General features: G+C 48.9%; 1 long non-coding RNA gene across 1 annotated transcript; it reads right to left on the bottom strand.

Annotated features, from left to right (window-relative positions):
* Nucleotides 1–392: 392 nt before the first annotated feature.
* LOC136562138 (uncharacterized) lies at nt 393–26,052 on the bottom strand. The gene is made up of 2 exons (XR_010784473.1): nt 26,000–26,052; nt 393–1,031 (listed from the first exon to the last, which is right to left on the bottom strand). It is a non-coding gene; the product is annotated as an uncharacterized lncRNA (long non-coding RNA).
* Nucleotides 26,053–27,851: the final 1,799 nt, after the last annotated feature.

Below are 27,851 nucleotides of genomic sequence, written 5' to 3'. Positions count from 1 at the left end.
TTTTTCACCAGCTTGGATCCTCTGTTTACCCACTTGTACAACTGCTTCTTTTTCTCCATTCCCCCAATCCTCCCTTCATGGCATTCCTGCATCAGAGTGGATTGTCCTTCTTTCCTATCACCTAAGAAATTATACTGAGGTGACAGCTTTTAAAAACATTGCCAAGACCATAATGGATATTATGTCAAATGTAGCAGAAAATCTGTCTCTTAAGTTGTCCCTTAATTTGAAATGGACACTGGGAGTTTCTCTTCATCTGAAATTTAGCCTGGAAACAGTTTTGGATCCAAGGAGCAGTTGCAATGACGTTCATGGATAACAAGGCACATATGTAACAAGGCACATATTCCACTCAAAATAACCCCACAAAAGCAAACAAAATCCTCACCCAATTTACTCAGATTTGCTTTTATTTGGGATAGATTTGCTGGTAGGACCAAGGAGGTTGCATCCCTCTTTCTTCACTAGCAAACAAGCCATGGATTCCCAAGTGGAGAAATGCACCCCATCTCTTAATGGTGCAATTCAAGCCCATTTGTGAAGAAAACCTTCTCTTTCCTGCAAAAACAGCCCTTCTGTCTCAGTAATCTCTTGCTCTGGAAAGTTCTCTTTGTTTCTTCACGACTTTTCTTTTGTCTGCCTCTTTCTTATCACCTCCCTCCTCTTCTCACCAGTCACTTTGTCAGCAGTGACCACTGACAGCAGCATCTTGAAATGTAAGGCAAAGTTCTGAGTAGGCCTGGTGGGTTCTTTCCTAATTTATATTCCTGTTATTTTACCTGGTAGAACCTTGCAGCAGCTGATGATCAGTGTGCCTTGATGCTCAAATTCCTTGAACAGTGTTGGCTGGGCCACACAACTTTGCCTGGTTTATTATTGGGAAGCTCATGAGAGCCCCTGTGATTGATACCCTGTGTCCATCACCGTTCTTGACCAGAAACATTGCTGCTGAGCTGGGTGGAAAGGAGAAATGACGCTGAAGCCACAGCCACAGCCCTTCTGTGAGGGCTGGTTTTGCAGCAAAATCTACTCTGAAAAAGATAGAAAGGGATCATGGAAAATTTCTAAGTGCTATAGAGGAAAGAGCTACCCTCCTTTTGCCAGGTTTGATTTCCAGAGAGGCACATACCTCCAGTTTTCTGGGTACACACATGTATGCACACACACCCACCTGTGCCCATGAGGAAAAATGTTCAGATTTCAAAGATTTAAAAACCAGACACAGTGATTTATTACCAGGCTTTAAAGGTCCAAAGCAGTACAAAAATCTGAGAATCAATCAAATGACTGCTGAAGAAAACTTAAAAATGCTGGAGATAAGGGGCACCAAAGGACATGTTAACACTTTAATATTTAAACCAACTCTTCTTGTTGTATACAGTGCTCAATGCAAAGGAAAAAATTTAACAAGTGGAAACTGAGACTGCCAGGCAGAACAAAAATAAAATGTTGCTTGTGGCACATTGCTTGGTGTGTGTGTGAGCATCACACCAGGCCAGTGACCCTGAGAGAGGCTGGTTCTGCTCATTCACATTCCTCTGAGCAGCTGCTCTCAGCCTCTGGCTGGGGAAGACCTCGTGGTCCATGGGGCAAGCTCCAAGTGACTGGGGGAGGCAGCACCAACTGGCAGCTCTGCAGTCAGCAGCCAGAGTGGCAGGGGCTGGAAAAGTGAAATGGATTGAAAAATCCTGCTGTATGGGAAGAAATTCATTTAACTCTTTAGTTCTGCTTCCATTGCTAGGCCAGGATAAAGCTATGGGACAAGCTGAAATTGCACCCACAGAGAGAATTCTTCCAAAGGTGTAAAAACACCCAGAGTGCAGCCTGAGTTTTATAGATGAGACATTCAGCTGGCAAATCTACCTTTTATCACATTAAATTTAATGCAATCAATTTGCCACAGTTAATAACTTGTGTCCTAGGCTTTGTGGGGCCCTCAGAGGAAGATCAGTTTGTGGGTCAGGAGCGGCTGCTTCAAACCCCTCCTCACTGGGGACCTTGGGAGGATGAAGCCTTTTGTGTGTTCTTGGATGTCCATGCATGGAGCAAAGAGAAACCAGCTCTGCAAAGGCACCTCCAAAGGAGGATTCCTTCTGCTCCACCCTCCTGGTCAGAAATGGGCTTTTCAAGTGAACAGAACTGCTTTTGTTGCTGCAGGCTGGTTAGCTTGACAGTCCCTGGTGAAACCAATGTGGACCAGGGATACCCAGGTGGGGTCTGCAAGAGACATCATTGTAACAGAATAGATGGGAAAGGGATTCATCTCTCCCTTTCCTTCAATTTCCACTTCTTTCTCTTTGGATGCATCTATTAAAAGTGAAAGATGTCTGATGAGTGTAAGTAGGTGCTTGTCTGACATAAACTATCACAGAATTTTTGAGAAATTTATGATAATCTCCAGGACCTGGCCATCAAGCTCTTTGTGAAGCATTCAAGGCAATACCTCACACAAATCTTCTCTCTAATTTAATCCAGACTAGCTGAGACTGGGCTACATTCAGAGCAGTGGAAATCTGGTTGAAAAGCCACCATCAAAGTCAAGCAACAAGGGGAGCAAATTACCAAATCAACAAACCTGGGGCAGGTGTCCCCTGGAGAAAGGCTGGTGAGCTTCCCTTTAAAGGCTTATTTTGTGCAGGGGAAGGCTCTCACCTCCCAGAGTAGCAGTTCTGTCACAGATTAATAGTCTCTTTCCATAGCAACACCTGACCCTCTTCTCCCCTTGCCTTGATTATACATACATATATACATATATATACATACACATATATTCCCTGTCTGGGGAAAGAATGGACAGCTGACAATTTTCTGTGGCATCAGCACAATGTAATGAAAGGGAGGCTTAAAAAAAAAAAAAAAGAGAGAGAGAGCTGGAATGCAACTTCTAAAAAAAGAAATATGGGGAGTCACAGGATCTGCAAGCGTGTCAACAGCACAACAAGGTGTTATCTGGAGCTTCAGACAGGATCCTGAAGCTTCCTGAAGAGCCTCTACTGCATCAAGTATTGAATAAACGTGGGTGACAGCACTTTGGAAACTGGCCACTGCTGGGGCAGCTGCAAGGAGGTCCAGGAAAAGGCAGATGCCTACTTGGCCCCTCTCAGGCAATGCTGTAAAACTTGGTCTGCAAGTGCCTGGCTGAAATCCCAGCTGGGCTTGCATCATCTCTGGCCACAGCCTTTCAGATGAAAAGCACACACTCGGGGTTAGAGGCAGAGACTTCTTTCAAGGCTTCCTTCAGCCCGGGGTGTGCAGGATGGCTCGGGCAGGGCTTGGCCTCCTGTCACCTCTTGCAAGGAGGAAAATACAAATAAAAGCAAAATCCCTGCACCTAGAACAACACAGGACATGGGAATGAAGTGAGTAGGAGCTGGAGGGGAAATTCTTTCCAGAAAAGGCTCCATTAGTAATTGTATTTACAGAAAAATTAATTTTGCATAAAGAAGGGTTCTGTTTGCAAAAGCTGAATTTGTGCATGAAACCAACATATCTCCAATGGGGAAAATGTCCCCAGGTCCAGGGATGTGCTGTAACACCTTTTAGAGGCCACACAAAGCTGCTAACAACAATCTCATGGTGGTTTTATCAATCCCTTGATAAAGCAGCTGGCACAGGGAGTGTCCACCAGCACTGAGCTATGGACCAGTGCAGGTGATGGGTGACACTGAGATGTTCTCAGGCTGACAAAGAACATGTCCCTCGTGCCTCTTGACCACATTTAGAGGGCATGGAAACATTTGGAGTAGGTGAATCCTACAGGAAAAGGTTGGGGTAAAAGCAGATCCCCTGATCACATTGACAGAGAAACAAAATGCTCTTGTAGAGCTACTGAATAAAAAATAAAACTTGCACAGGAAGAGGAGATCATGTTTAAGAAATCCAGTATGGAATGGATCCACATCCCAGGGAGAAGGGAACCTGCAGGTAAATTGGAGGCTGGCAGTGACCCAAAACTGCTAAAGAGCACAATGCAAAGCATCGAGTGCCTGCTACTGATACTCCAGTGATCTGATGTGAAGAAAAGATATTGCCCAGGGGAGATAAAAAAAAATCATTCCTAGAGGCCAATAGATTAGGCAGTGTTTGTTCCAGCTGTGAGGAGCAGGAGGCAGCCTATCAACAGACCAAAATATCTTTGCATCTCTCATTAGAGCTGATGAATTTTCCCTTTTTTTCCCCTCTGATGAAACAGATGTCCAATTCATCACATCTGAAACATTTTGTTTCATCCCCGAAGATCTGGGCTCCTCACCCTGGGGCACTCCCCTGCTGGGGCTGTCCCTGTGAGCTCGGGGGCCTTGGGGCTGTGGGTCAGGAGGGATTCCTGGGTTCAAGGCCCTGCAGCAAAGCCAACAGGGGTGTTCCAGGGGAGGCTGAAACAAAGGGGGGTTGAAATTCCCAATTTGTTAACCTTATGGACCCTCTGAGGCTGCTCACAGCCACAGGAGTTAAAAAGGATGGGGAGAGGTGAGGGGAAAAAAAAAAAAAGACAGTGCATTCCTTGCTTGATGTTATTATCCCAGGGCCGTGGTGGGCTGGGGACCACTGGGACAGAACAAAGAGTCACTGCAGACATCAGAGTGCTCAGATGGAGGGTCCCACCTGCTGAAGGAAGCACAGATCTTTGACTTTTTAATCCCAGGCTCAGTCAGAAGGTTATTAGACCCATGACCACTGGGCCTAAACCAACAGCAGGCCCCTGACTGATAATTTCTACAGATTATATTGATAAAATAGAGGATTTCTTTGAAGCCAATGCGTGTTTCTGCTCTTGCCATAGACAAACCATCCTGGAAAACCACATGTGATGCATTGCCTGTGCATTCCTCTGGCATTCATGTGCATCTCCAATGAAATAAAGTCCATTAAAGTCAAAGCCAAGCTATGTTCAGCTGTGCTGGAGAAATAAAAATACACTCATGTAATGTGCAAAAAATCCTTCTGAATTAGCTAAAACTAAAGAAGCTCACAGATAAAGGCACCTTCTATAAATATGATTGAAGGACTTAAAACCTAGAAAGAAATTGTTAGCAGCAAAATCTGATGGAGTAAAACTCTCACCAAAGCATCCACATTCTGTGTAAGCTCTCAGCCTTGCAGCTGAATTAAGGGTTATCTTCCACAAAGATATCCAAACCCGATGTTCAAGACTGAAGGGAAAAATAAACTCACAGGCTCCTTCAAAATAACAGTTTGAAATATATTGTTCACCTTTAAAATCCTGTTAATTATGACACTTTTAAGCCTGGGAACCCGGGAGAACAAATTATAGTCCTGATGTTGAGCTGCAATTCCAATTCAGCATCTCCTCACTGAGAGTCTCCCCACAGACACACCTACTCAGTCTCTGCTGGCCAGATATTTTTATTTTTTTTTTCTTTGTAGAAAGGTGGGAATCAGTAAATGTAGGCGTAAGTTATGATAATCACCTTAAAAGGCTGAGTTGTTTTTTAATTTCTCTAAGGTTTTCTCTTTTTTATATGATCTATTGTGCTGAGAACAGGAAAGGTTTGCCCACCTGGGTGTCTGTAAACTTTCCTGGGGACTGTGTCAAGCTGATTTTTACATATTCCCTCTTGGAGAAGACTCCTCTGCAGGGAACAGCAAGTTCAGATTTACAGTAGGGAATACAAGAACTAAATTAGAGTTCTCGCGAGTGTAAAATAAGGATAAATCACAATAATCGTCCTCAGCTCAGCCAAGCGAACAAAGTTTCCATCAGGAGGCAACTTTAATTTGGTTTATCAGTTCCCACCACACCCATTGGGCAGAGTTATCCCAGCGCCCGAGGGGATGGATGGATGGAGGGATGGAGGGAGGGATCGCTGCCCTCCGCCTCCTTCCCCGCCGGACCTGCGGGCTCAGAGGGATCGGGGCGGTCCCGGGGCTGGGAGGGCGCGGATGTGCCGCGGGTGCGGGACCCCCAGCACGGCCTGAGAGTGCAATTAGCATTATCTTGATGAATTTCTAGGCAGCGAGTCCTTGCTGTGCCTTTCAGAAGTCGCAGGGCACTCTGTCCCCATCTGTTCCTTTATGATTATTACTTTTTTCTTTTTTTTTTAATAGTAATCGTCGACCTGATATAGATGACTGAGGGAAAGGGGGGTGATGTGGCTCCTACAGCGTCAATCAAAACTCTTTCTCCAACCCTCCCCACACGAGCACTTTCTATCTCCCAGCTGTACTGGCAAGATGTTCTTAGCCAAATACATGATTCTATTAATGAGCACTTATATTTGCTAAGGAATGCAAATTCTTTCTCTCCGTGTATTATTAGCTGTATCAGAATGTTTGTCCTTTCAGTGCTCTTTGAAGTTGAAGGAGGAAAGGCTGCTGTGTGGCACTGAGAAGGGAAAAAATATGAGAGAGAGGAAAAAACACTTCTAACTCCTCGGGGTTTTTATTTGTTCTCTTGCCAAAACCGCCAAAGGTAGCAAAAGTTACAGAAATTATTTAAAATCTGTGCTCTTTTCCCTCCAAATTAGATAGAATTTTTCCCAACTGATCATTCCCTTTTCATAATAATGGGATCTAATGAACAGCCTGGTTTGTATTTGTTCTATAAAATAATCTCTCAGATGCTCCAGAGAATCTATTACGCGTGGGATGGAAATAAATCCAATTGCCTCCCCGAACAGGAGAACGGCTCTTTTCGGCGCTTTGGGCTATAAACGAGCACCCTCTGCACCCTCTCCCCCTGCTCTGCCCGTTTGCGGCTGATGGAGCGACCCGACCCGCCCGGGCACCGCGGGGCTGAGCCCGGTGCCCGCTCCAGGCTCCAGCCGGGAATTCCCGCGGGATGCGCAGGGTTCAGAGCCCGGTGCCCGCTCCAGCCGGGAATTCCTGCAGGGTGTGCAGGGCTCAGAACGGTGCCCGCTCCAGCCGGGAATTCCCGCGGGATGCGCAGGGCTCAGAACGGTGCCCGCTCCAGCCAGGAATTCCCGCGGGATGCGCAGGGCTGAGCCCGGTGCCCGCTCCAGGCTCCAGCCGGGAATTCCCGCGGGATGCGCAGGGCTCAGAACGGTGCCCGCTCCAGCCAGGAATTCCCGCGGGATGCGCAGGGCTGAGCCCGGTGCCCGCTCCAGGCTCCAGCCGGGAATTCCCGCGGGATGCGCAGGGCTGAGCTCGGTACCCGCTCCAGGCTCCAGCCGGGAATTCCCGCGGGATGCGCAGGGCTGAGCTCGGTACCCGCTCCAGGCTCCAGCCGGGAATTCCCGCGGGATGCGCAGTTTGCGCGGCCGAAGCGCCTCTGGCTGCGGGCTGGCAGCGGAGCGCGGCTGCCGGGGATCAGCAGAGCTCCTCACCCACCCGGGGTCCTCACCCACCCGGGGCCCTCACCCCCGAGTGGGGGCTCTCCGCAGTGAAGTTTTTATTCCAGATAAGCCGGGGGGAGTTGTGGGGGGGGGGGGATGAAAGGGGGCCCCCGCGTCAGCTCAACTTTTGTCATGTATCACTTTTCCTCTTGAAAGGTGTTATAACAGCAATTCAATTACAATAAATAGTGTACATCATCCTCGCAGCTGGAAAATTCTGTAACTAACTGTGACCAAACGTTGTAAAGGAATATAGCTTAACCAGTATTACTTTTTTTTTTCTTTTTTCTTTTTTTTTTTTTTTTTTTTTTTTTTTGTTGCTGACCACAGGTTAATTAATTTCAAGGAGCTTAGTATATCTAAACAGAAACACACTGTGATGCTGGCAAGAAATCATAAAATATAAAACGTGGAATTAGGAAGATCATGCGAAATCTCCACAGCAGCTTTTGGTGCCTGGGAATAATTCTGGCGCTGCCCCCCCCCCCCCCGCTCCGTTCCCGGTGCCCCAAACCCAGCGGAGGCACCGAGCCCTCTGCGAGCAGCTCGGGGCACAGGCTGGCACCCCTCAGTGGGGCACAATGGGACACCTGCCCGTGGCCGGGGCTGTGTGTGCCACCCGCTGGCACCTTCAGCGCGTCCGTGAGGAACACGCGCGGGGCATTGTGTACATCACAGGCCGTACCTATAGATTCTGGTTAAACACCCGCTGCCAGCCCGGGATTAACCCCGTGCAGCAGGCAATGAGCGTTTCACCTCAGGGCTGCGAGGTGCTCACAGGAATTCGGGTGTGAGAGAAGCCCCAAATCCCTCCCCGTGTGAAAAACCCCGGGGAAAATCCCGGTGAGCCGAGCGCAGCTCCCCTTTCCACTCTCGGCACCACCCGCTGCCATCTCCCGCCGCAACTGGGGAGATTTCAGGAGGATTTCATTGACTCGGGGGTGTAGGAAAAGGTGTTGAGTGCCGTGGGAGGTGTTCGCAACCCGACACGTGGAATTTGAGTGGTTTCCACCTCCAGCGGGCTGACCCCGAGCGGGGGACACGCGTGGGGGTGGGAAACAAGGGATACCCCCGGAGAGGAGCCGGGATGGGGCCCGGGAAGTCACATCCAGCACCCAGATCCAGCTGGGAATGCTCGCACCGGGCTGTCCTGCGTGGCCGTGGGGCAGCGGGAGGGGAGGCTGGGTGGTGGAGGCGGGGCGGGGATGAAGATGGGATGGGGCATCCCGGTTTGGGGAATTCAGACTAACACACATCCCGCTCCCCCCCGGAATTACAGAGACAGGATGAGGGGCAGGTGGATTTCCCTGAGGAAAGGAGACAGGATCGGGCCCGTCCGCCGGCTCCTGCCCCGATTTAGGGACGCTTTCACCAAATCATCAGGAGGGCTCCCACTAATTTCCACGTTTCTTAGCGAGCTGTTGGCCACGCTTCAAAACAAAAAGAAAAGCAGGGAAAAAAAATAAAAAAAAAAAAGAAAAAGAAAAAATAGCCCCCTAAAATCCACTCTCGGTTTGTGAAAACTTTATTGGGGGAAAAATAAAAGTCCATCCACGGATCGTCCTGTTTTCCTTTAAAAAGGGAGAAAAAACAAATCGCCACTTCCAAATTGCAATCGGCAGCCCAGAACAAAGGTCCGAACCCCCGCGTTTTGCAGTTGTCAGGACAATCTTGTCCATCTCTAGGGTGAAAGGAATACAAATTCCCCCCCTCCTCTCCCTCAGCCCGCAGGAGGGGGCATCACCACTTCAATCCTGCGCCCACCGCCCTCCCCGCAAGCCGGCTCGTTAATATTTCAGTTTCGCTCCTCTTCCCAAGTAAAAGTTTGAGAGTTTAACTCCTGCCCCACGTCCTTGCCCAGAATGGCAACGATTTCCTCCTGCCAAGTTCGTTTGCTGCTTTTCCTCCCCTCCCTCCCCTCTGACCAGGTACGAACTCCCCGCAGCGGGACGGGACCTTGCCAGAGATTAAAAAATATCCAGGCGATGCGAGCACAAACGTGCTGGTTTACAGGGCAGCTCCATGGCAGAGTTAGGACTTTCGTAATTTTTTTTCGGCTTTTTTTTTTTCCTCCTAGAATACAGTTTGTTCAGCTGAAAGCGGGGAATTCGGCAGAAGCTGGAATTTATGTTGTACATGTGGAAAAATTCTCGGATTTTTTTTTCCCCAAGTTGGGAAATGGTTCTTTAAAAATCGGCTTATTTCTGTTTCTCCACACTCCCCGTAGAATGCTTTTAATCTTGCGTCTTTCTAATTCTTTTTCTCCGATTTTCTGTCTTTATTTCCCCATTTCTAAAGTTGCACCCGAAAGTCTGGATTGCAAACATGTCACCATCCAGGTACAGACACAGGGGCACAAAAACCCGAATCCTCCTAATTCTGATTTTTCTTTTCAGGGAGAAAAAACAAAAGCTTCCCCCCAAAAGATATTTCTAATAATCCTTTGAAACAACCCATTTCTGTATGTTCAAATGATTTTATTTTTAATTCTTTAGCCTTGTTTATTATCTTCAAAAAATTGCTTCCAGTACCGCTTAGGTTTATTTTTGTGACATAACTCTGAAATATTCCCAGCAGAGCAAAATACACCCCAAACGCATCCCTCAAAAGTTTTTTTGTTTTATTTTTCTTCACACCCTCAAGTTCGTTGTTAATTTTTCCCCTTGAAGTTCTCGTCCTTCATTTAGAAAAAGTGGGGTCCACGAAAAATGAGGGGGTTATTTGTTAATTAACTGGCTGCTTCAGATGGCAAGGGGAAAAAAAAAAAAGGAGAAAAAAAAGGGAATGTTTCGTTCATTATTGAGATGTCATTTGCCAGAGTTACCACTGTCACATTTGGGGAGGAGCGGGGGAACGGGAAACTTTGGCGGTTTCAAATACAGACTTTCTTATCATAACTTTAACCATGTAAATAGCATCATTTTAAGCATTTTGCAGAGGTTATTTTCTGCCTCCCAGCGTGGCAAGGGTGGTTATGTTTTATTTCTGAAGAGATTGTGAAACTTCAGTTACTCAGTGGAGTCCGAATCCTTTTTCATCCTTTCCAAGGAGAAAAATATTTATCTTTCTTGTTAGTATTTCTTTTTCTTCATAAAGAAAAAAAATTATATACATATATATAAATATATATGTTAATGCTCAATTACCAAAAGCACATTTTCGCTGCTCCCCTGTCCTCTCTTTACCTGAAGAAGCACACACGGCACCACAGAAATTGATTTTAAAATATCAACCCCACAAAAATCCATGCAGGATGTGCAGAATCGGGCACTTTTTTACTAATTCTTAGGACTTGTCTTGCAGAGCACCCAGGAGTAAAACGCAGAGGGGGGAACTTTGGGGCGGTTCGAGGTGCCAAGGACTCGCCTCGGAGCTAATTAGGAAAGAGCATCCCGGCAAGGTCCGGTTTCCAAACCCAGCTCGTTTCCTTTGGAAAGTTACCCGCGTCATTTCTTTTAGAAACCACAATAATTAGACCTGAGCTAACTACTCTTCCTCCTGGTCAACAAATCAATAGCAATTAATTTGAAATAGCTGAGATGATAAAACACTTCCTATTGCACCTGACCTTGCCAAAAGAGCTATAAATAGAATATACTGAATATGTGTTTTAAGTCAATTCCCATTGCTTCAATCCTTCTTTTGCTGTTCTTCGGCTCTTAGTACGCTTCCAAAATTTCTATTTCCTTCCGTTTTTGTGACTTATTTTTCAGACTTTAAACATATTTTATTAGAACGATTTAATGTTTTTAACAAAACAATAACGGTAGGAGATGTTTGTAGCAAAAACCATGTAGTTCCATTAAGTTCGAGTAAAAGATATATCTCGTGGAAGAATATAGGGTGAATGATACAGTATCAGACACGAATATACATGTAGCCAGTATTTTATCACTTGTGCGCACTGTTTCAGAGGACCTGGATTGATCTAAACTTGAAATTGTAGAGAAGAAGAAGGTGATGGGGTGGGAGGACTGCAAAGGGAAGAGATCAGAAACGTTTAGGTGTGGAATATTAATTATGAAACACACAACTCTCTTCACTTTTCTTTGCTCACTAAGAAAGCCTCGTCTTCCCCCGCTCCCCCTCTTGCTCCTTCTCCCTCTCTTTTATTGGAAAGAGGATCCTAAATTCCTTTTGACTGATAGGAAGTTACAAGACAAGATGCTATTTTCCCTTTCTTTTCTGACAACTCTGTCATCCCCGGGATCATAGTCATGTCAGAGTGTCTGTCTGGGAGAAGAAGAAGAAGAAGGAAAAAAAAAAATCCGTGGAGCCTGTGGCCATCTTTGCATCAAAATTTTCCAGACCTCTATTTTTGATTGTGATCCCGCTGATCTGAGTTTGAAATGCGAACACAGCAAAGCCCCTAAGCCTTCAATCGTGTGAAATTTTCAAAAGATCTCTAGAAGCAATCTCAGGCTGTCTGACCCCTGACAGGCGGAGATCTCTTTATACCTCTCTCTGCCAGCACTTCATTTGTTGGAATATCTTTCAGATTTGCACCTCCAGATGACAACCTGAGTGTTTATTATGTGTATGAATCTGAAATCTTCACTGCAGTACAAAGGAGACGTCTTAAACATCATGTTTAATTTCAGATCATAATTACCTGCTCCTCTTTTGCTTCTAATTATCTATTCCTCCTTCCTCTCTGTGGCATGTTGATATTTTGTTGATTCTCCCTTTTAATCAGCCTTTCTTGCTTACTTTTTTTTTTTTTTTTCTGTTTTTCGTATTACTTGAGTCCACGGGGGAATTAAACATGTCACAGTGGACACACATCATGCCTATGTGGAGAGATAAAATTCTGGCCATGAGTGCTTGCTCCCTATGGCTCCCTGTATATATGGATGTGCTCTGGAGAAATAATAACTATTCCTGCCATTATAATCCAGGTTGTTAGTATGCTTCATCTCCCATTAATCTTTATACATCAGTTTAAATTGGCAGCAGTGTTTATGTTTTGTCCCGTGACGTAGCAGCAATGTCATTTGATAGCAACCAAAGCAGCCGGAGCCCTTTAGCGTCCCTCCTTTCAGGAAAGCAGAAAGGGGGGGGGCGGAGGAGGAATGAGGAAAATACAAATAATATATTAAACAAAACACCCCCAAACATCTCTAACTTCCCCCCTTTTCTTTAAGGGGACGTTTATAGTCCTTCCTATCCTCCTGTTCACCTGTTTAAAGAAACCCTGTGTTGTCCAGAGGCTCTTTGGAGAGGGAGATGGAGCTGGTGATGCCGATCCCGGTTATTTTTATCGCATTTTACATTGCTGGCGTTAATATCTCAGGTGGAACGGCCGTCCATTGAAAGCATGATAGGTGCCATCCCAAGTGCCCAGCTCGTTGTCACAGGCTTGGTAAGGCAGAACCCCGCCTTGCTGTGCAGCTAAAAAAGGGGGGAATAAATGATTCCTGTGGCATGGCAAAAGCCCGCAGAGGTGGGAGGCTGGTGCGGGATCCCCGGCGTCCACCTCCTCCCCGGCGACCTCCCATCTCTTCCAAGGTGCTTAGGAGTTGAAGATATTTTTTTTTCCCCTATGGGGATTTCACATCATTTGTCCCTACCCCGATGCTGTAGACCTGTGGTGTTGCTCTGCTGAACTTATGAAAATATCTCCTCCTTGGTTTAGTTTGCCCCGAAAACGCTTTGCCTATGTGTTCAGCTGTTTCTGTGTTTATCCATTTTTCCCATAAAACTTGTATTAAAACAAAATGTTACTTTTCTTTCTCTCAGGAGCTGTGTATAGAGACCCTCCCTTTTTGAAATAGACCGCAGGGACTGTCATTAGATCAGATGGCAAGCCTTTATAGAAAGTGTTTTGCATAATTACATACCAAAGCCAGAATAGTCACCCTCACATTTTATGGGTCACAAACCATCAACAATTGGCACATTATTGTCCAAGAAACCCAGTCCATTCACTGATAGAGAAAACTAGACTGCCTAATCTAGAACTGAAGAAGATTGAAATTTCTTCTAACAAGAACCCAGAGAAGATTATTTTCAAACTGACAACGTGTTTACATATAGTTATAAAGTTCAGAGGACCGGTGGGGAGAGAGAAAGGGTATAAACCACTAAACATGATTAAGAATCGCACAGTGGCCTAATATAGATGGTTCATCAAAAAGGAACAGACTGAAAGCTCCCCCCCAACCCCGCCCGCCCCCCCCGCCAGCCCCTCTCCTTTTCAGATCTGTTCCCTTTTCTACCGTTGTGATTCAGTAATTAAGATATTCTTATTTGGACAGACAGCTCCTCTGGTAACTGAATAATATTAGTTCCCTTTGATGTCAAACTTTTGACAGTTATCACACTAGCATTGGGCAATTTAGCACAAATGCCCTCTTTTTTTTTTTTTTTTTTTTTTTAAAGGGGAAAAAAAAGTCTTTGAAGAAAAGTAATAAGTGTGATCGCTATCAGCAAATGATGTAAATCTCAGTGGACAGGCATCCCTGGGTATAAATTACATTTTGTTGTATATAATGAAGCGAGTTTTGTTTTTACCTCATTCCCTTATCAATGTCCAAAATTAAGGCAATAATCCCACTTCCTTCACACCGATTCACCACAGTCCCTCTCCCCCTTGATTATTTTCTTTTTCTTTCACAGGAAAATTGGACGGTTTTCCAAGCCCTCCCTCCCTCCCTCCCTCCCTCCCTGCCTGCCTACACCCCCCTGCCCCGCTTCCCACCCACCCGGAGCAGCGCGGAGCCACCGGCGCTGCCGTGCGGGGGAGCGGCGGCAGCTGCGGGCGGAGCGGGGCTGCGGCCCCGGCCCCGGCCCCGGCTTCACCTGAGCCCCTCCAGCCTCGCCCTGAAGCCCCTCCTTTTGCCACGGCCAAAAAAAAAAAAAAAACAACAAAAAACCCCAGCAACTCAAACCCCACAGCCCTTCGCTTGTGATGGACGGCATTGGCAGGGTGTAGTAGTAGTAGTAGTAATAATAATAAAATAATAATAAAATAAAATAATAATAATAATAATAATAATAATAATAATAATAATAATAATAATAATAATAATAATAATAATAATAAAGTGCATCCCCGAGCTGGATTTTGCGAGGGGTGTGGAGCCCGGCTGGCTGAGAATAGAACCGGTTCCTGCGAGGAGTGGTGACACGGGGGCGGGGTGGATTGCAAACATTGCAAGATCCAGTTCGGGACTTTGGGAGAAGGGGATCTCCTAGGGGCAGTTCGCCTCTCCCCAGCATCCCCCGTCCCCGAGCTGGAGCTTCTCGCTGCAGCTTTAGGGATGAGGCCCCCACTCGCCCCCGCGCCGGGCAAGAAACCTCCCCGGTACTGGGTGGAGATGGGGTGCAGAGATGGATTTATTCTGCTTTTTCCATCATAACTTTGGTGGAGGGGGGCGGGGATGGGGGGGGGGGGGGGAATGAATCCAGCTCTCGCCAGGTTTGCCTTATCGCGAGATCTGGGCCAATTAAAATAATATTAAATGGAATTTTTACAAAATATAATAAACCCACTCTTCGGTTCTTAGTGGAGGTGCACGGAGGGAGGTGGGGGGGGAGAAGAGGGTGCAGCTCCCTGGCTGCAGCGTCCTCGCTAATCCCGCCGTCAGCCGGGACAGCTGGGTGGAAGTGGCGTGTCCCCGTGTGCCGCCAAGCCCCATCCTCCCCGTCCTCCCCATCCTCCCCGTCCCTCCGCAGGCACGGGCAGCGCCCCGAGCCGCCCCGCGGGGGCCGAGCAGCGCCCCCCGGTCCCTCCCCAGCACTCAGCCCCGGCCCGGGGGTGCCGCCCGTGGGCTCCTCCCGGCGCGGCACAGGCGGCCCCGGCCAGCCCTCCCTTCCCTCCCCGCCTAATTAGCAGCCGTGGGGAGCGCCCTGATTAATTTAAATGCTTTTTGTAACACTGTAAGGGTGAGAGCCGTGTCTGCGGCCGCAGACGGGTTATATTATTTTCGGGCTCGGGTTTCGCTGGCCCGGGAAGGGGGGAAGCGCGGCGGGATCGCTGAGGATGAGTTTGTACTTCCCGGGCGATAACGTCGCCCCCAGCATCGTCGCTCGCCCCCAGGGAAGCGGCCAGGCTTTTCTGGACGCTTCGCTCCAAAAGGGTATCCTCGTGTTGTGTAACATTTTCCGAGGATTTTCATTACACGTTCAGCCAAAGGTAACACAATCAGAGAGGGGAAAGTTTCTTTCCGTGGCCTTTTTCCCGATGCCGGCACCCCGGGGCTGGTCGGGCCGGGGACTCGCTCGCCCGAGGCGAGGCCAGCTCGGGGCCGGTGGCCCGAGGGCCGTGACAGAAACTGGGCCCAGCTCGCCCCACAAACTCCTACCGTAAAAATAAATCTTCGCCTGCCGCTGCCTCCGCATCCTCCGTACAAATAAACCTCGGGGAAACCTCCCTGCAGCTGCTGGGAAGTCCACGCAGGGTGTGGGGCGAGGGAAGCGCCTCTCCGCAGGGCCGCGGGGCAGGCGACACTGGGCTGGGCTGTGGGACAGGCAGGGGACACTGAGCCCCGCACGGGCCGGGGTCGGCACCCACGGACCCCCCCTGGCAAGCGCGGAACCGTTCCCGCCGGACCCCGCGCTCCCCGCAGCCACCAGCGGCTGCTGCTTCACGGTGGGGGCACGGGGACTCGCTGGGGCAATCTGCACTTGCAACAGGTATAGAAGGCATTTTCCTTCCTCCCGAGCTCTTCTCTAAACAGAGAGGCTTTTTTTTTTTTTTTTTTTTTTTTTCCGAGAGAGAGGGGTCCCTGCGGAGGATCTGTTGTTTTTCTTAGGGAAATTAAAAAAAAAAATAAAAAGGAAGAAAAATGTATCTGCGTCTCCATGTTTTTCAAGGATAAAGACTTGAGAAGTGCAATGTAAGAGACAGCTTCGGCTTCGGAGAGAGTGTAGTCAGACAAGGAACTTCAAATAAAGTCCTTGAGCGGTGAAAGAGAAAGTGCGGAAACTTTCCCAAAGGTCACCTTTAAAGCAGCAGAGAAACTTCTCTCGCAAGTTCTCTGCTCTGACATTTCTCGGGGGGGGGGGGGGGGGGGCTAGGGCGCCGAGACATTTGCCTAAAATCGATAACACTTTATAGAAAGAAGCTCGGGTAACACCTCAGACACCCCCCAGCCCCAATTCCCAGCCCGTGGCCCGCGTTTGTGGCCGCTGGTCCCGCGCTCCGCACGCAGCCGCGCTCCGGCGTCCGCGGAGCTCCGCGCTCGGGCGCGCACCTCTGCCCCTCGCCACCTCTGGGGGAAATAAACCCCAGGACTATAGAAAAAAAATAAAAAATCAAGGACGGTTAGCAGTGCTGAGAAAGGAAGAGCAGCGCTTTGATTTATATTGTGTTCGGGAAAGAAAAAAGGGGAGAAATAAGGCAATTAAAAAATCCATTCCGGCCCTGAATCCCGAGCAGAGTTCTCGTCGTTTGTTTGTCTGTTTACAGCTTATTTAAAAACCATTTTACGAACTAAAAAAAGAAGAAGTTCATAAACCCCCGGGCGATATTTGTGTTTCCCAAGAGCAGAGGCGAAGCCTCCGCACCCCGTCCTGGGGCTGCAGCCCCGAGCGAGGTTTGGGAAGGGCGCAAGGAGACCCTGCGGGAGCGAACCCTCCGCACATAAACCCAGTCATTGATTCATTCCTGATCATTCCTTCGAAAGGAGCGACAATTCCTTCCTTTTTCAATACTTTTCGGGTTACACGCGAGGCCGGGAAGGGACGGGAGGCACGGGCGATATCCCCATCACGCTTGCACTTGTTTCGCCCACGAAAATTATCTTTTTTCCCCAGAAAAGAATCGACTTTTTCCTCTCCTGTTATTCCTCCCGGTTTTCTTTTTTTTCATTTATTTTCCTTTTTTATTTTTTTTCCACCCTGTGCCTACAAGCTTGCAGGTAGTAAACGAATCAGGTAAAGGAGAGGAAAAGGCCCATATTTATTTTGAAAACCTTCCTGGTGGAGGTTGTGGGTTCGCTACAAGGATCAGTTTGACCTTAAATACCAGTAACGCGGCGAGACTTTTGCTCGAAAGGCCTCTAAAAACGACAAGGGAAAAAAAAAAAAAAAAAAGAAAAAAAAAAAAGAAAAAAAAAAAGGAGAAAATAGCTGATGCCTCCCTTTCCCAGCTGGATGTTGGGGATCGTTTAAATACCCCTTTTTCCCTTCGAGGGTCCATAATAAAAGCGGTGACAATGACACTGGTTTCCGCACAAGGAGGAATGTTTCGCTGCTTTAACATTGTTATTTTTGGCGGCGGGTGAGGCTCGGGGAAGGAGGCAGCACCCAACGCCGCTGCGCTCCCGCAGCTCCTACTGCGACACTGTATTAACTCCTAGTTAAGCCAGCAAATAATATTGTTCATTCATCTTTTTCAAAGTTGATTTATAGCAATCGACAGGTTAAAGCGTCATCTGACTTCATTACTTTTAAAAGCTGTCTATTTCAGAACTGTCACTTTTCATCACTTAAACCGAATAAACGGTTGAAGAAATGAATTGGGAGAGACTTGGAGATCGTGTTTATAATTCTTTGTCTCGACGTTAACATTCCTAATGACCTGACCTGCATGGGGAACCTGCGTGCCTAACGCCGAGATTAAAAACAATAACAAAAAGAAAATCAACATCAACCCACCAGCCTCCAAAAGTTACAGGGAAGGCGAAAAGTGGGGGCAGAGGAAGAGCAGGACCGAGATGCTGCACTGGCACGGAGGAAGCATCATGTATGATCACACATGTGCCCACGCACGGAGATGTGGAAGTTAGCACTGGGTTAGCCGTAAATAATTCTCTTGTGCCCGTTTCTTCCTCACACTCCTGTTGCGGCTGTTTAATATATGGGGGGGAGTGTGAGGGGGGAATAATAATAGTAATCATCATTATATTCTAGAAACCATTAAAGGAAAGGTACCTCGGATCCTTTTAGCTCACGGAGTAATTTTCATACACTATTAAGACATTTCTTTAAAAGCGATCATCTCTGAGAAGGTTGCAGGTATTGTAGGGAAAGGATAGACCCATAAAGGATTTTTTTTTCCCACGTTTTTTAGAGACCTTAAAAGAGTAAACAAAAAAATCTAAATCAGAGAAATGCACTCCTCAATGACAGCACGCGTCAGAGCTCTCAGGAGTTTCCCTGGCCGCATAAGAACTGGCGGCTCCGTGTTTGCTCCCCATGCTGGGAATTCACCTTTGTGGGAGTTCTTCTCCCTGCGCGGCCAGGTTCCCGCAGCGTGTTTGGCTCTATAAAACTATTGCCAATAACCTGCGTTTATTAATAAATCCGCGCCAGAGATGCTTCCAGAGGGCAGAGCTGTGGGAGAGGGGGAATTATTTTAAACAAAGCAGACAGGTTGCTCCCTACCTTTGCTCTCTCTTAACGCCGGGCGCCTGAGCGCTAAAATAACACTGACCACCCTAAAAAACGGAGCAGAGGTGCCGGCAGAGCCTGACCCCGCTCCGCGGCCGCACAGGAGGCGGGATGCCCGCAGGGGCGTGCGGAGAGCGCGGGTGCGGAAGGTGCGTGCTCCAGAGGGGAATCGGGGGGGGTCAGACCGCGGCCAGCCGCCATTGGCGGGTTGTATTTTAATAAAAAAACACGTATGATGGGTTAGGAGGGTGTTTTGTGTGGTGGGGTGACCCCGCTGCGCGCCCGCTGCGCGCCCGCGTCCCCCCGCGCCGCCTCCCGCCGCGCTCCCCAGCGCCACCTCGCTGCGCTGGGCGCTACTGCAGCCGCGCAGGGAACGCGCACCTGCGGGGGCGCGGAGCGAGGGGACAGAACCTGGGGACAGCGCCAGGGGACAGAAACCATGGGACAGAGCCAGGGGACAGCACCTGGGGACAGAGCCAGGGGACAGCACCTGGGGACAGCACCTGGGGACAGAGCCAGGGGACAGCACCTGGGGACAGCACCTGGGGACAGAGCCAGGGGACAGAGCCAGGGGACAGCACCTGGAGACAGCACCTGGGGACAGCACCTGGGGACAGAGCCAGGGGACAGAGCCAGGGGACAGCACCTGGAGACAGCAATAGGGGACAGCACCTGGGGACAGCACCTGGGGACAGCGCCTGGGGACAGAGCCAGGGGACAGCACCCAGGGGACAGCACCCAGGGGACAGCGCCTGGGGACAGAGCCAGGGGACAGCACCAGGGGACAGCAATAAGGGACAGACCCAGGGGACAGAGCCAGGGGACAGCAATAGGGGACAGAGCCAGGGGACAGCACCCAAGGGACAGCACCAGGGGACAGCAATAGGGGACAGCACCCAGGGGACAGCACCCAGGGGACAGCACCAGGGCACAGCTCCCGCGGAGCTCCCGCAGCCAGGTCTCGAAAAGAACAGAAGGGGTTTTCTCGCTTTCTCTGCAATTTTTTTTCCCCCTGCACGGTGATGCCTGACCTGGCAGGGGAGATGGAGCTCGGGAGTGTCCCGGAGCACAAGCTGCCGCGATAGGATTGGACATTCGGGTAAAATGAGCAGAATTGAAGGAGTTCTCTCTGCCCGCTATGGCCCGGGTGCTCAGGCAGCAATTTCTGCGCCAAAAACCCAAAAACCCCCCAAAACCCCCACATCAACTACTATCAACTACTTTCTTTAAATCAAAATGATACTCAGAAGGCAGAGTCATTTCCTTATGGAGCACGTACCACTGCTATTTCTCAAGACAATTTAACATTTTTTAATCTGTTTGTTTTCCCCAGGAAAAAAAAATAAATTAAATGGTAAAATCCCCCAAACACCAGCATTAGCGCTGATATAGCTCGAAATTCCCACGTCGCTTAAGGGAATAATCATAATAATAATGGAATAGGAAGCAGTGAATAATGCAATGTAAAGATGATGAAAATGTAAAGTCTCGAAATAGTTTTAGCACTTGGAGGACTCATTTGGGAAATTATTAAAAAGAAAAAGAAAAGAAAAAAAAAAAAAAAAAAAAAAAGAGGAAGGCCCCTGCAGGCTCACAATAGGGACAGTGTCACACGCGCATTTCAAAGCACCCCGCGGATCTCTCCGCGGGCCGGCTCGCAGGCAGGTGCTGCGCGGGGAGGCGGAATTGGGGGGATCCCTTTTCGGTCCTTCTGAGCAGGGATCAGCGGCAGAGGCAGGGAGGAAAGGAAAGTCCCCATCTCCCGAGCTTTTGGTGGTTTTGGGTGACAACGGAGGGCAGACATCCCCCGGGTCCTCTTCGCCCTCCCGTTCGCGGAGAACTCCTGCCCACCAGCACGCATGGCAGTTGTTTAGCATGAAACGTGCTATTAAGTATTGATCAAGAGCATCCACATGTTATTCCGAGAATGTAAAGAGCTATTAAGAGCCATTTGACTTTACCAGAAAGTAGCGAATATTAGTTAATGAGTAATGGAGAAAATAGAGAGGTGCGGGGCGGCGGGCCCCCGGCCGGCCCCAGCACAATTGGATTCTTTCAAAGAAAGCAGAAAAGAAGAGGAAAAATCGCTCTATTTTTTAATTCCAGCGAGAATTTCAACCGGGAACAATATAACCCAACAGCTGCGACAGGTGGAAGAGAGATAATTGAGCAAAGGCTGCTTTTGACAATTAATATTGCGGGGAGATAATGTCCCCGGTCGGGGTTTGTTAAGAGCCTGGGGATGCGAACAGGCAGTGCGGGGGATGCAGCAACACCCAGAAATTATGAAAACCACTCAGAATTGTGGAAAAGGAAAAAAAAAAAACCCAACAAAACAGGAGGGTGAGAAGATTGGGAAGAAATTCCCCCTGTCCACTGCGGACAGTAGATCCCTCAGGCGGAGAAGTTTCCCGTCCTAACACCACCTTTTTTTTGTTTGTTTGTTTGGTTGGTTGGTTTTTTTCGCTTGTTGGTTTTTGTTTTGTTTTGTGTTTTGTTTTTTGGGGTGGTTTGGTTTTTTTTTGTTTAGAAAAGAGTGTTCCAGGTAGACAACTTAATGCCCGGAGTCTTTTTTAAAAAATGCTTTTATTGCTATTGCACTTCCTACCACAAGATGCAGAGCAAGTCAGCGGAGTTTGTATTACAACTATGTCATAATGTTTCACTGATGCAAAACATGTAGCCAGAGGGGGTTGCTAATGATTCCTGGATTAGAGAGAGGGAGAGCGAGAAGTGAGAAAAAGAAAACCTGGTTTCTTTTTTTCTTTTTTTTTCTTTTTTTTTTTTCTTTTTTTTTCCTCTTCTTAAACTACGTAAAACCTGCCCATTAATAACCAGCCCTTGCCACATCTCAGTATCTCGCACAGACACGCGGACCTGCCATGAGCCTTTTAAACACCGCAAACGTTTTGCATATTCCACCTATTAATTATGTTCGCAGCCTATTAATTTCAGGAGGTTCTTTTCAAGAGAAGACAACTTCCAACTTTGTATCCGTGTGGGGGGCGGGATGCTCCAAGGGCTGGGGATTTCCGCTCGGGGTGAAGAGCGCTTCAAAGTTACCCTACCACTGCCCCCCAAAAGCTCTCCCCTCCGCCCAGGGTGTGCAAAACCTCTGTCCCGGCTGCTCCGGGTGCGGACCGGCTCCTCTCAGGCCGTGCAGGGCCCCGGGGAGATGAGGAGAGGGGTGGGAAGGGGAGATGCGGGGATTAAGGAGCGCCCTGCCGAGATGCCACCCGGCCGGCGCTGCGGGGCTTTCCTCGCCCTCCTCCCGTGCTGGGCTCCAGGCCCGGTGGCAAAGGCTCTCCGGGGCAGGGTGGGAGGTTTGGGGGGAGGGTGTGAGCAGAGCAGAGCCCCCCTGCACGGTGAGCAGGGACAGGCGGGGTTCGGCCGCCCGGAGCAGGGGCTGTGGAGCCGCCGGGCTCGGGGTGCCCGTTCCCGGCCTCGTGGTCCCTGTGCCCCGCAGCCTCTCCAGCAAGGCTGCAGCTGGAAAAGATTTCCCCCATTTGACAAGATAGTTTTCTTTTTAATTTCTCTCCTTCCTTTTTTTTTCCCCTTTTATTTTTTTTTTTCATTTTTCTCCTGAACCTCTGAAACCCGTGCAGGGATCGAAGGGCGTCCCGGGGAGCGGGGCAGTGCCCAGACAGCCCGGGACCCTGGTGGGGGGACCGCTGCCACCTCCCCTGCCCCGGCCACCGCGGGCTGGAGCCATCTCCACCCTTCCCGCAGGCTCGGGGGCGATGCTGGCCGCCGTCCTACCCCTCCTCCCCCAGGGGCAGCCCCTCCGGTGCGTCCCTCTCCCCGCAGTGACTCCTTGCCCGCTCCCATCCCTGTCCCCTCGGCCCAGCTTGGCATCACCCCTGCAGCGAGGCCGGACCAGGGACCTGCGAGGCCAGGTGGGACCAAAGAGCCCGAGACCTGTAGCATCCTCGGGAAAAGGCAGAGGCGAGGCAAGGGCTAGGGTCATGGTTACAGCCCCTGAGATCTGCCGGGCAGGCGTGAGCTTTGCCCCTAAACCCCGCCTAAGCAGGACCCGCGGGCAGCTGCCAGCCCTGGAGGCCGACCCCGACCCCAGGGCTGCCACCAGCCCCGGGCACCCCGCCGGGACGGGCAGCGGCAGGAGCTGTCCGGCCCTTTTATCCCCGGGTTTCGCTCAGAAGAGATGAAAAATAAAAAGTTTCAAATGTGACCTACTTCCATCTCCCCCTCCCCCTTCCTTCAGATATTCACGTCATCTATTAAGGGAGGGTGGGGGGGAGAAGGGAGAAGCTAAATTTACGAGGTCTGGTGGGTTCTGGAGTCTGGGTGCTGGGAAACAGGTGTTGGCAGTTCGCTAGAGTGTCAGTCAACTTTTGGAGATGAAGTCATTAGGGAGGTAGTCTCCTCGGAACAATCTGGTGGTTTCAGTCGGAGTTAATTTATACCGAAAAAAAAAAAAAGAGAGAGAGAGAGAGATGGGAAAAAAAAAAAAAAAAAAAAGGAAAGAAAGGAAAAAATAAAAGAGCCTGTAGAAATACCGAAGGGGACAAACATAACGAGAACAGATTCACACTCCCACAGATTATGCCACTTGGAAGTCACATCCTGAGAAAAATAGCCGGCTCTCGCACAGCGGCGGCGCGGGGCGGGCGGGGGCTGCGCCGGGGCTGGGAGGGCACAGCCGGGGGGAGAACAGGTCCTGTCCACTCCCCGGGCCGCCCCGCACCTCCACCGCCTCCGCTGCGGCTCCCAAGGCGACAACTGTCCGGGAGGGGACAGGCCAGGGCCACCTTCTGCCCGTGTCCCCCCCACCCCGCCGGCAGCGGGGCTGGGAATCGCCGGTGACCCTGAACTGTTGGCGGCTGTCTGTGGAGAGGCCGGCGATCCGCGGGCCGAGACAAAAGGTTTCATGTGCACAAACACGATCTCCTCGAGGCCTGAGCACGGCGCTGCTCGGAGCCGGGGCCGGCGGCCGCTCCGTGAGCCGGGGGGCGGCGGGGGGCGGCGGGCAGGGGGGGCTCGGCTGGGAGAGCCCGGCAAAGGCGTGGTGCGAGCTCTGCCTGCCAGGCACCATGGCATATCATGTGCTTCAAAAGATGGGGGGGGGGAGGAAAGGAATGATGCTCAGATCCCATCGCCCACCCCCCTTTGCAGTTGGGTGACAAATCACCTCCGTTGTATCAACCACTTGTTTCTTTTAGTATCGCGGGGAAAGATTTCATTAATGCTCCTCCAGCTCCCCTTTTTCCCCCCCCCCGTCCCCTCCCTCCAAATCTATTTTCTTGCTCAGAGTGTGTCTTCTAATCATAATTAAAATCGTCTCATATACATCGGCGTCTCTCGTGTGCATATTGAATTGCAGGTGACTGGGCGGAATGTTATTTCACTCGTGTCTCTCATTTTTACATTTACACTCACACCAAAACCACAACAACAACAACAACAACAACAACCACACCAAAAGGGGAGGGGGGGAAGGAAAAAAGCAAAAAGCCCCCCAGCTCCCCGGCCGCAGACAAGGTGGGTCGTGAACAGCGATAGAAAGGCGATAGTCACGATCGATGCTTTGCCAGGCAGCCGGCGCGCACCACATCCAACCCCACGGCCAGCCCGCTACTTCACTTAATATAATTAAGATTAAAACTGAAGTGCTGGCAGAGGGAGCGGGTGTCGCTGGGTCGCAAGGACAGCAGCGGGATCTGCTGCCCCGGCTCAGGCACGCAGGGGTCACTTCTGTTTAGCCATTTCCACCTTCTTTCCTATATCCTGCTCTTTAGGTGCATAGGGCTGCGCATATGCGCGGCGGTGCGCGGAGGTTCCGCTCTGGCACAGGGCAGAAAGCTCACCCAGATGACCTTTTTCCTTTTTTTCCCCCCTTAAAAGCAGAGAAAGATGATCTCTGGGCCGTTATTTACAGCCACGTAATTAAGTCAATATGATGGTTTCGAACCAGAATCCCAGTCCCACTCGCGGTGGAGCGAGAGGGGCTGAAGCCAAGTTTATTGTCTGTCACTTCAAGGGATGGGGGGTTAATTTAAGCGCTATTGGTATTATTTCCCTGCGTCCGAGGCCACAAGCAAAGCACAAACCGAAGTGCCGGGTGTTTATTCCAGGCGATGTGACAGTCTGGATGCAAGGCGAGGAGGGAGTGTGGGAGAGTTCAGGCGAGGGCTGAACCAGCCCCGCAAGCAGGGCTGAAACCCGTGTCTTCTTTTTCTTCCAGGCTTACATGAGGCTTTATCATTCGTTTCTTTTTCTTTACTGATTTTTTTTTTTTTCATCCTTTTTTTTCCTTTTTTTTTTTTTTAACCAAACGGATACGCTTTGCTCATTTAATTTCCCGACACCGCATTCAGCCTCTGCACCTTAAAGTCCTTTGAGCGATAGGTCCACGTTTATACCTCCTCTGGAGCAAGTACAAAATATACTTCAGCTCGAGGGCTGGAGAAAATCCTTCTCCGCAAGCAGAAGCTCTGCTGAGCAGCCTGGTGCTGCTGATTATATAGTGCAACTTGAAATGATCTCAGCCGGTGGAATATTAATCAAATCAATCAGGGTTGACAAATGAGAAATATTTGAGGGAAGGTGGTAATTTACAACTTTGTTATTAGTTAAGAATCTCCCGCCTTGTAAGAGTAATTAATAACTCCTGGATGGGAACAATTTGGAGACGGCAAGAAGACAGCGTCTTGAAATAAAACAGGATAAAGAGAGGGGTTGAGAAGTGAACTGCGCCTCCGTGGAAGAGAAATTGCAAATGATTTTTTAAAAGATGTCTACGGGGGCATTATATATATAATCTGAACATTATGTATACACAAGTATAAATATGGAATAATCAGGCGAGCGAGCGAGGGAGACTGGACAGGAGATAAATACTGAAAAAATAAATCAAAACATTGATTCTCGTGGTCACGTCTCCCGTCCAAAGATTAGATGAAACGCTGGGTTTCAAAGTACTTCAAAGAAATGATCCCCAAAATGCAAAAGTGCAAGGCAGAAACCAAAGGAGTGAGTCCGGAGTGATTTGAGAAATGTATTTTCGCCCTCTCTCTCGTTCACCCACACTCCCCCTCTTCCATGCCTGATAAATGTGAAGACCCCTTTTCTCCCCAACTCCCGCTCAGATGGGAAAACTCAATTGTCTGCAATGTTTATAGTGTTAACCCTACTTATCTACAGAACCCTCCCCTCCCCACCCCTCCCTTTTCACTTTCCATAGACACACATTGATTATTAGACTGTATGGACCCCCCTCCTTTTCCACAACCCCACCCTCAACAACTGACCAAAATAATGACTTGTTGGAAAACTATAAATCATTTTCGTGTTTCAATCCCTGAAGACTCTATTTAAGTAAATAGGCTTACTGTGAAACAATGCATAGATCCAAGTCCTTCTCCGGATTGCTTCCAAATGCTGCCATCTCCAAAACTTTTATTTACAAGAGAAGAAGAGGAAGAAGAAGGAGGGGAAGGTTAAAAAAAAAAAAAGAAAAAAAAAAAAACCAACCCAAACTTTGGCAAACTTTATCTCTTCTTTATTATAAGCTTCAGCCTCGCCTTGGTAAGCCCCAGCCTGTTCTACAAAAGGTGGCTAGAGATTGAGATTTATTGGTTTCCAAATGAAAAGATTCATTCGATATAAGAGGTTAACTCAAAGTTCCTTAAACCGTGACTAGCATTGGCAAGGAGCTTTGCCTAGTCAGCACAAAGGCAGTTCAAAGAAACCTTTAAAAATACACACAGATATACATACACACAAACACACTCTCACACTTTAGCCTCAACTGCAATTTTCTTTTCATTTTTGTTTCTTTCTGCCATTACAAAGCCCTGAGCCCCTTTGTAGGTAGCTGGAGGTTTTTTTTTTGTTTTTTTTTCTCCAAGCTGAACTTTGCCATTTTGGTGTTGACCAACCCCCTTTTCTTTTGCAACCAGTGAATGAAAAGACTCGATGAAGAAAAAAAAAAAAAAAAAGAAAAAAAAAAAAAAAAGAAAAGATTAAGAAGTAAACGGGGTGAACAACAAAAAAAAATCCTTCTAATTTATAGCGAGCAGAACAACGTTTAAAAAATAATACAACCCCAAAGAAAACCCCAAATCCGTACAAAGAGGGGGGGTCAGGCAAGGTGACACGGGAGAGAAAAGCAGCCCCGCGCTGCCGGGGGTGCTCGGAGCGGGCTCTGCGGGTTTGGGGTGCTGCCACCACACATGTCCGTCTGTCCGGCTGTGTGTCCGTGTGCGCGCCCCGAGCCGCACACAGCGGCTGCGGGGCTGGAGGGCTCCGTCCTGTGTGTGGAGCCTGAGCTATGGAGATGGTAATGAGGGAAAATTAACCCGGCCGTTTGTTACATTGCAGAGAGATCAATGCCTGACCCGGGGCTGAAGGATAGCTTACTGCTGCAGGAAAGATATGAGATAATCGCTCTGCAACACGCTGGTGGCGGGGACAAACAGGCACCCATTTGAATATCAGTAATAATAATAATAATAATAATAATAATAATAATAATAATAATAATAATAATAATAATAATAATAATATCAACAACATTAAGGTCTCGCCAGAGCGTGCAGGGAGCTGGAGAGGGAAGGTGCTGGGAGCAGCGCTGGCGGTGCCGGGGCTGTCCCGGGGGACGCTGCGGACCCCGGCCCCGCCGCTCCCCGGCCCCGCCGCATCCCCGCAGCGCATCCGAACGGGAGCACGGACGGAACCTCGGCTTGCGGGGATATTAGAGCGGGGACAAGCTGACCTTTTGGGGATTTAATGGGTTTTTTTCAGTGAGACCTCGAAATAAAACATGAGAAGATGAAGGGGTTGGACAAATTCAGCTGGAGGAGAGAGACTGAGCTGCTGTCTAAAAAGCAGCCAGCGGAGGCTAATGAGACCTTTGGGGTAGGAAAAGTGTACTTTTTTTTTTTTTCCCTTTAGTAAGACATCAGTAAACCCACAAAATTGAAAATAGTGACAGTGCAAAATGAATCATCCTCCTATAAAGGGACTAGGAAACACAAAACACGAACGGGGAGGGGGTGTCTATCAGGCGTGGAACATAATAATTTTTTTTTTTTTTTAAAGGCAGCTGAGGAAGGTGGCAGGGTTCTTCCCATGTTTCAGAAGACAATATGGGCAGTGTGATGTGCTCTGACCTGCCTCCTATTGTACAAGTTCGCCATTGGCTTCAGCGAGGGAAAGATCGGGTTTTATCTGAATAAAGTC

The sequence above is a fragment of the Molothrus aeneus genome, chromosome 13 (assembly GCF_037042795.1).
Source record: "Molothrus aeneus isolate 106 chromosome 13, BPBGC_Maene_1.0, whole genome shotgun sequence".
NCBI lineage: Eukaryota > Metazoa > Chordata > Aves > Passeriformes > Icteridae > Molothrus > Molothrus aeneus.
The sequence above is the reverse complement of the archived record's forward strand: the minus strand, read 5'-3'. Positions and strand labels throughout refer to the sequence as shown.